Source organism: Sinocyclocheilus anshuiensis, unplaced genomic scaffold, assembly GCF_001515605.1.
Source record: "Sinocyclocheilus anshuiensis isolate Anshui unplaced genomic scaffold, SAMN03320099.WGS_v1.1 scaffold2950, whole genome shotgun sequence".
NCBI classification, from domain to species: domain Eukaryota; kingdom Metazoa; phylum Chordata; class Actinopteri; order Cypriniformes; family Cyprinidae; genus Sinocyclocheilus; species Sinocyclocheilus anshuiensis.
In genome coordinates, this window is record NW_015542558.1 from 62,335 (window position 1) to 69,331 (window position 6,997).

Consider the following 6,997-nt stretch of genomic DNA (forward strand, 5'->3'; position numbering starts at 1 on the left):
TGGTAGTTCTGTAAGTTGTTTCAGGGTTGGCATCATCTGAGGTCCTCTGAGGGGTTGGCATCATCTCTTCTAGGGTGTTCTGCATCCAGACTGAAGCTTGTTGAAGTCTGAAGACTGAAATCCTAGTTACCACGGGATGTCAATCCCGTGGCAAAAACAGAGAAGCAAATAGAGACATAATTAGCGTAGCTGCTGTTCCAACCAAGCAAAATTGATTTGTTTAACCCAATATAATATAATATAATATAATATAATATAATATAATATAATATAATATAATATAATATAATATAATATAATATAATTTGCTTGCAATTTGTTGATTTTTAAATCATATATATTTTAAATCATATATTTTGTGCAAAACAAAATTGAAAGTCTGCTTGAAGATTTGTTTATTGCTATATTATTTTATATTTTATTATGTCTAACAACATTTTGTACAAAAATACATGCTTAAGATATTTTGTACAAAAAAAACATTTTTGAAGAATTGTTTTAATGACAATTTATGTCTTTTTTATTTGTATTTATAATTTGTTCATTTGTTCATGTATCAGTTTCTTTGTTTCAATGACAAAGAAATGTTTTTGTATTGTTTGAAAAAAAAATCTAAACCTTCCGTTTTACCCGCCTTTAAAAATATATATATATGAATTGCACAATTGAATCATGGATGTATAATAATGTTTGTCTAAACTTCACATCTAAACATTACACTGCGTGTAATACATGTGGACATTTGTGTGTCTCTTCCTCTTATCAACTTAAAACACACCACTTGTTCTATGTGCATGATACACTCATTAACTTGTCATGCCTTTCTCTCCAAACAGTGTATTGACAAGCCACCTGCGTGCATTTGATAGTCCTCATTAAGCTACACTTGCATTGATAATAAAATGTCTAATAAAACAGCTTTTTTTTTTTAAACTAACTTGAGACATTGTTTGCAGTGATTTTTACCAAATGGTTTTACATTGGTTTTTAGTAGATGTGTGAATTTTTGATTTAGTATTATTTATATACTGTTATAATTTTTATTAATATTTTAAATTAAATTTTATTTCAGTTAACATTTACTTTATTTCAATTTTAATGGTTTTAGTTAACTGTAATAATCCTGCTATGAAGTTGAATTTGAAAGTTGAAGTTGAAACATTGAAGTTGACAAATGTTTTGTTTGTTTTGAACAGTATATGTTGTTTTATTTATTTTATAACCTAGCAAATGTTTTATTATTTTTTTTGTGGCCATGTTCTTTTACAATGTGAAAATTGATTTCATATTTTATATCTAAAGCAATGACATTAGTATGTTGGATTTTTTTGTTTTGTTTTTTTGAAAGTGTAGCTTAAACATACAGATACATTTTCAGGCCACAGTATGTGCATCCTGAAGTCTAAACCTGCAGTTACTTGGACTGTCCTGTTGTGGGTGCTCAATTCAAGGAAGTTAGACTGGGCTTCCTCATGAAAACTGGCCTCATCTCTCATTGATTTCTGCATGTTACATTCTTGATCGATGCTTTTTTTTCATAATCCTGCAGGACAGTGGGAAGGACCCTCCTCTGCCGTTGGTTGATTCTCATGCGCAACATCTGATTCAGAAACGCATTGCTGTGGAGAAGCTCAGCCGGAAGTCAGTTTTCAGCAGTAGTTGGATCAGTGTTTGTCATTTTGGACACCATTAGCATTGTTTTGTTGCACTATAATAATGTTATGTTGGGCATTTGACCTGCTTGAATTCTGTAAAAAGGGTGCCCTACATTACTGTTCTAAGATATGCTGGAAAGAAAATCAAACAATACCCAGCACTCAGTCTTCTTGCAAATCATTATTTAACATAACCTCCTTGGGACCCACTATATATTAAGTATCTTTAACTACTATGTAGTTACATGTAAATTAATAATTTGATACAATACCCTTATTGTGTACACACATGTTCTTACATTGTACCTATATTTAAAATATGTTCCTGTACTTACATGTGTATTTAATTTCTGTAGTTACTTCTGTAATTACACTGTTGATCCCACCCCTACACCTTGACCCACCCTTAAACCTAAGCTAAACCTAACCGTACAAACAAACCTGTTCCTAACCTTAACCATAACCCACCTCAGTAGCAGCAAAAGTGTTAAGTATTTGATTTGTTTTTTTGTTTTGTTTTTTATGCAAGTACATATCAGTTAAAGACATCTAATATAAAAGTGTGACCCCTCTTTGTGTCTTTTCAAAGCTTGAGAGATGTTGTGGGACCTCTGCATCTAAAAATGAGAGTTGTCATCAATGACATAAACAATTTAGTCAGGACATTCAGGTAAGCCACACTGCACACTAGACAAAGAGTTATGAATCGTAAGAATAATTGTAGTCCAAGGCACTCGAATCTTAATCAAAAAGTTTTAAAAAGCCTTTATTTCATCATGGCTATAAGTTTTAAAAACAGGTGACAAGTGCACACCTACGCGTTGCGGCTATTTTGCCTTCATCAGGGTGTGAGTAACAGAAAGACAATGATAAGCATATCAGAAGTTTTAAAGGCTTTTATTGGTAAAAAATATATAATGAGTCAATATTTACAGTGATGACCCTTGTTTTTCATAACCTCAGCAATTCGCTCTGGCATGACTGATGGCGATCCATTCTTGCCTTATTAGTTCTCGGAGTTGTGGGCTTCTGTGGGCTTCTGCTTGTCCACTCGCCTTTTGAGGACTGACCACAGGTTCTCTATGGGGCACAGGACTCATGGTAGCGTTCACCTTTTCTTCTCCTAACAATCGATTTTCCAGGTGTCCCAAACAGTCGAAAGGGAGCTTCATCAGAGAAAATAACTTTACACCAGTCTTCTGCTGGCTGACTCATCAGGAGGAGACGGTCCTGGCTCTTGCTGGACACTCTGGGACGTCATGAAGATTTCTTCACTGCAGTCAAACCTCTCTCCTTAAAGTTCTTGATGATCCAGTAAATGGTTCTTTTAGGTGCAATATTCTTTGTAGCAATTTCTTTGCATGTGAGGCCATTTTGATACAAAGCGATGATTGCTGTATGTGCTTCTTTGGAGGTAACCATTGCTAACAAGAACACAATGATTGGAAGTGCTTCTTCCCTCCTTTTATAGCAATGTCAATTAATGTTAGCTGGTCATTTTGTGTCAGCATCAAAAAACAGTGAAATTTTAGTTTTTGTTTTTTGTGAAAAGTTCATTTTTTGGCCAATGAAGCTTTTAGCAATTTTCTTAAATGCATCTGATCACTCTACACAATAATCTATAAACAATGTGAATGAAAACCACAACAGCTTAAGCAGCAAACTTTGCGAAACACAATATTTATGTCACTGCCAAAACTTTTGGCCATGACTGTAATATATGTACACTACTGTTCAAAATATTAATTACTTTTTGTTTTAAAGGGGTCATATGATGCGATTTCAATTTTTCCTTTCTCTTTGGAATGTTACAAGCTCTTGGTGCATAAAGAAGATCTGTAATGCGTAAAAAGACAGTATAAGTCATTATAATCAGTTCAGACAGGACCACTTTGGCAAGTTACTTGAGTTTATTGAAACACAATTTATCTTTGGCGGTATGGTTCCTATGGGGGTTCTTTGCTCCAGAATAAATTGACCATACAAGAGCTTTAACATTAACCCCCCGGAACCATCAGCTTGGAAATACATAACAATTAAGACCTTAGTAAAGTCTTTAAAAGCGAACGGTGGTAATCGTGTATATGTGCAGTGGAACGTCTATACTGTAGCTTGGTTATGAGGATGAGTGTCTCTCAGCAGTGAGGTCCATGGCAGCCGGGACTTGGAAGCGATCTGAAACAAAAGAAGACGACAACTAGAAGGTGCACAGTAATATGCTTATGCTTAAAATGGGGAGGGAGGGAGGGTTGCGAGTAGTTTGAGCATACTTACCGAGCAGTAATGTCATGTATATATGTCCCGTGTCTAATAGGAGAATGGTAGTGATTGGAGCGATTTGACAGCTGCTCGAATAAACAGCAGTGGTGTTCTCTCCAGCGGGAGAACCACAAGAACAAAACAGCATGTCCCTGAGATTGGCATGAGGGGTAGGAGAGCAGCGTGCCCCTTATGGTATCATGATACTACGAGATGCGGAGGATTTTTTTTATATGGAAGAGCTGCTCAAGGCTATTTGCGCTAGTATTACGTCCTGAGTTGAAGGCCTAATGTATCGTTGATACGCTGATGATGACCACTGACCCATTGCTTTGAGCATGGGTATGGAGACTGTTGAAGCTGCGGTGGTTGCCGTGCCTATGCGGAATGAATGGCTGGCATAAAGCGTGGGGTCCATGCCGCAATGGAGGCATGCAGTTCGGAGACGTGAGGCGAACCAATGCTTGGACATAGCTTCTCCTTTCTCTGTGATGAAAAGTGGATCTGTAGGATTGGACTTACGGTTACTAGTATCCGTTGTTGGTTCTAGAAATGTTGATAGTACTACCGTTATTATCTCTGTCTGTTTTGGAATGTTTCAGATAGATGGAAAAGTAATCTGTGTGAAATGATATGTCTTTGATTGTGAGGTTGTGTGAAGGGTCGAATATTTTGGTGTTAATTGTGAATTCTCCTCCTCTGAGGAATCCATAATAGGCGGTGAGGAACGCTGCTTCTAGAAGCAAGTTTGTGTGCGAAGTGAAAAGACCTGATCTTAATTTATCCACCATCGTGTGCACCTGTGAGAGAGACAGCGGTAGTCGTTTATCTGGAAATGCTGGGCTTTCCTTTTTTAACCCGTTAAGGAGAAGGCCTATGGAGGGATTTTGTAACAGGCTTTGAGAGGAAGGATCTAAACATCTAATGTGGAATTGAATGCCTGAGATCATAATCTTGATGGTGGAAGGCTTAAGATTTCTGGATTCGAAGTAGTGCGTAATGAAAGCACATATAATAGGTATGTTAGCTGGGAGTTTAGACACCGAGAAAGCATTGCAGAAATCTGAAAAAGACGACCACGCCGAGTCGTAAGTTTTAAGTGTCGTTTTTGCTAGCCCTGATCTCATGTAGTGTGCGGCTGATTTAAGGTATTTTTGCAATGTTGCATTCAGTCTAGGACTGTTTGACTGAAGTCCGGGCAGCCCAGTCGTGATGCAGCAGCTCCCGGACACAGGCGACAAAATAATGTTCTTTTTAGCAGCATCATATGACCCGTTTAATTCTTATTTTTTTTGAGTAAGGATACCTTAAATGACAGTAAAGACATTTATAATGTTGCAAAAGATTTATATTTCAAGCAAATGCTGATCATTTCAACTTTTTGTTCATCAAAGAATCCTAAAAAAAAAAAATCATGATTTCCAAAAAGTAATAAGCAGCACAACTATTTTCAACATCGATAATAAGTAATGTTTTTAACACCAAATCAGTATATTAGAATGATTTCTAAAGTATCATGTGAGACTGAATGCTGCTGAAAATTCAGCTTTGTCATCACAGGAATAAATTACATTTTAAAATGTATTAAAATAAAATAAACAGTTATTTTAACTTCTAATAATATTTCAGTTTTTACTGTATTTTGACCAAGTAATTGCTTTTTCTGAAGCATTAATAAAATCTTACCAACCCCAAACCTTTGAATAGTGGTGACAGGGTAAAATCAGTGTTTACGTCCAGGGGCGGATTGGCCATCTGGCAATTTTGGCCATTGCCATTTTGTTTATTGTGGGCCGGTCAGATTTTTTCTAAATATATATAAATAAAATTGTTTTTACGGGCCAACAGCACATAGGACAGGTTTTTATCGCTTGCACTATTTCTCTATTGTTATAATAATACAAATGTTAATAATAAATACATTTTAAGCATTTGGCCCAGTCGGCAACGGCCGGCCGCCTGGTCCCGAGATGGGCCGACTGAACCGTTCAGTCAAAATCAAGCACGTCATCAGAGAGATTGCAACACGAGCTAATTTTCAGTAAAAGCTAGATAATGGACCGTAAAAAGGGAAAGGCGGTGCAGAAAAATTTTGAAAAAGGAAAAAAAAAGGGCTTAAGTCCGACGCTGCAAAATGCGTAAAATTAACCGAACTCTTTTCAAAAGGTTTAAATTCGGCTGCTGCAGCGGAGAACAGTTAGTGCCGCAGAGGTAAGAAGAAAACAGAAAATACAGCTAGCACAAGTCATTTTCACACTACTTCTGCCAGTTAGCTCCTGTGTTTTTTGGGGGTTTTTTTGACAGTAGCCTACATTGTATTAAACAGTTGTAAGCTTAGCGTATAACCCCAGTATATTTTAAAATGTCATTGCTTCGTGATAATTGGTCAACTTAAGTGTTAAGGAGCCTGTTACTGAATTGAATGACTGAACTATCAGCAGATAAAGTGGGATTTAGGGTAAAAACTGATGTAGGCTACTTGCAATATAGTCTAACACATCAAAAACCTATAGCAATAGCCATAGTACTATAGACATTTGTAGTGAACTTTACACTGAATATGTAGATAGTCATATATTTAAAAAAAAAACATTGAGCACGCATACAGTACATAAGTTTACAGTATGCAATTAATCCTTAGGTAGGGTGGACTGCAGAGTCAAGTGTCATGGAGGTAGGAAGACACAATGAGAGAGACACACCCTGATACAGATGCTGCCAGTTTCTTAATAATGTGGCTCTAATTAACTATTAATTAACTCTTAGGATAGGAGGAACCTGTGCCTGTGTCACACACACACACACACACACAAAGAGAGGGAGAGAGAATCACACGCACATACTAGCAACACTTCAGCATACTTTAATTCACAAATAATTGTATATCAAAAAGGATTTACTGCTGCTACTATTTATACTTTTTGCTATATATTCTATTCCCTTTTTTGCTATTATTACTTGTTTGTATTCATGTGTATTCCAATGTTGAGAGCAGTCAGTGAGAAAATATTTTGCTGTAATGTTTAAGTCCTATACTGTGTTCATTAACTAGGATGTTGCTGGAATCAGTACAGCCAGAGACC

At 36.4% G+C, this 6,997-nt stretch overlaps 1 long non-coding RNA gene across 1 annotated transcript in view; it reads left to right on the forward strand.

Moving 5' to 3' along the window:
* Window positions 1–2,305: 2,305 nt before the first annotated feature.
* The window catches only part of LOC107694377 (uncharacterized), a 9,040-nt gene continuing 4,348 nt past the window's right edge, over window positions 2,306–6,997 (forward strand). The window contains exon 1 of the long non-coding RNA XR_001634863.1: window positions 2,306–2,325. This is a non-coding gene — a long non-coding RNA (uncharacterized LOC107694377). The remainder of the gene's footprint in view (window positions 2,326–6,997) is intronic.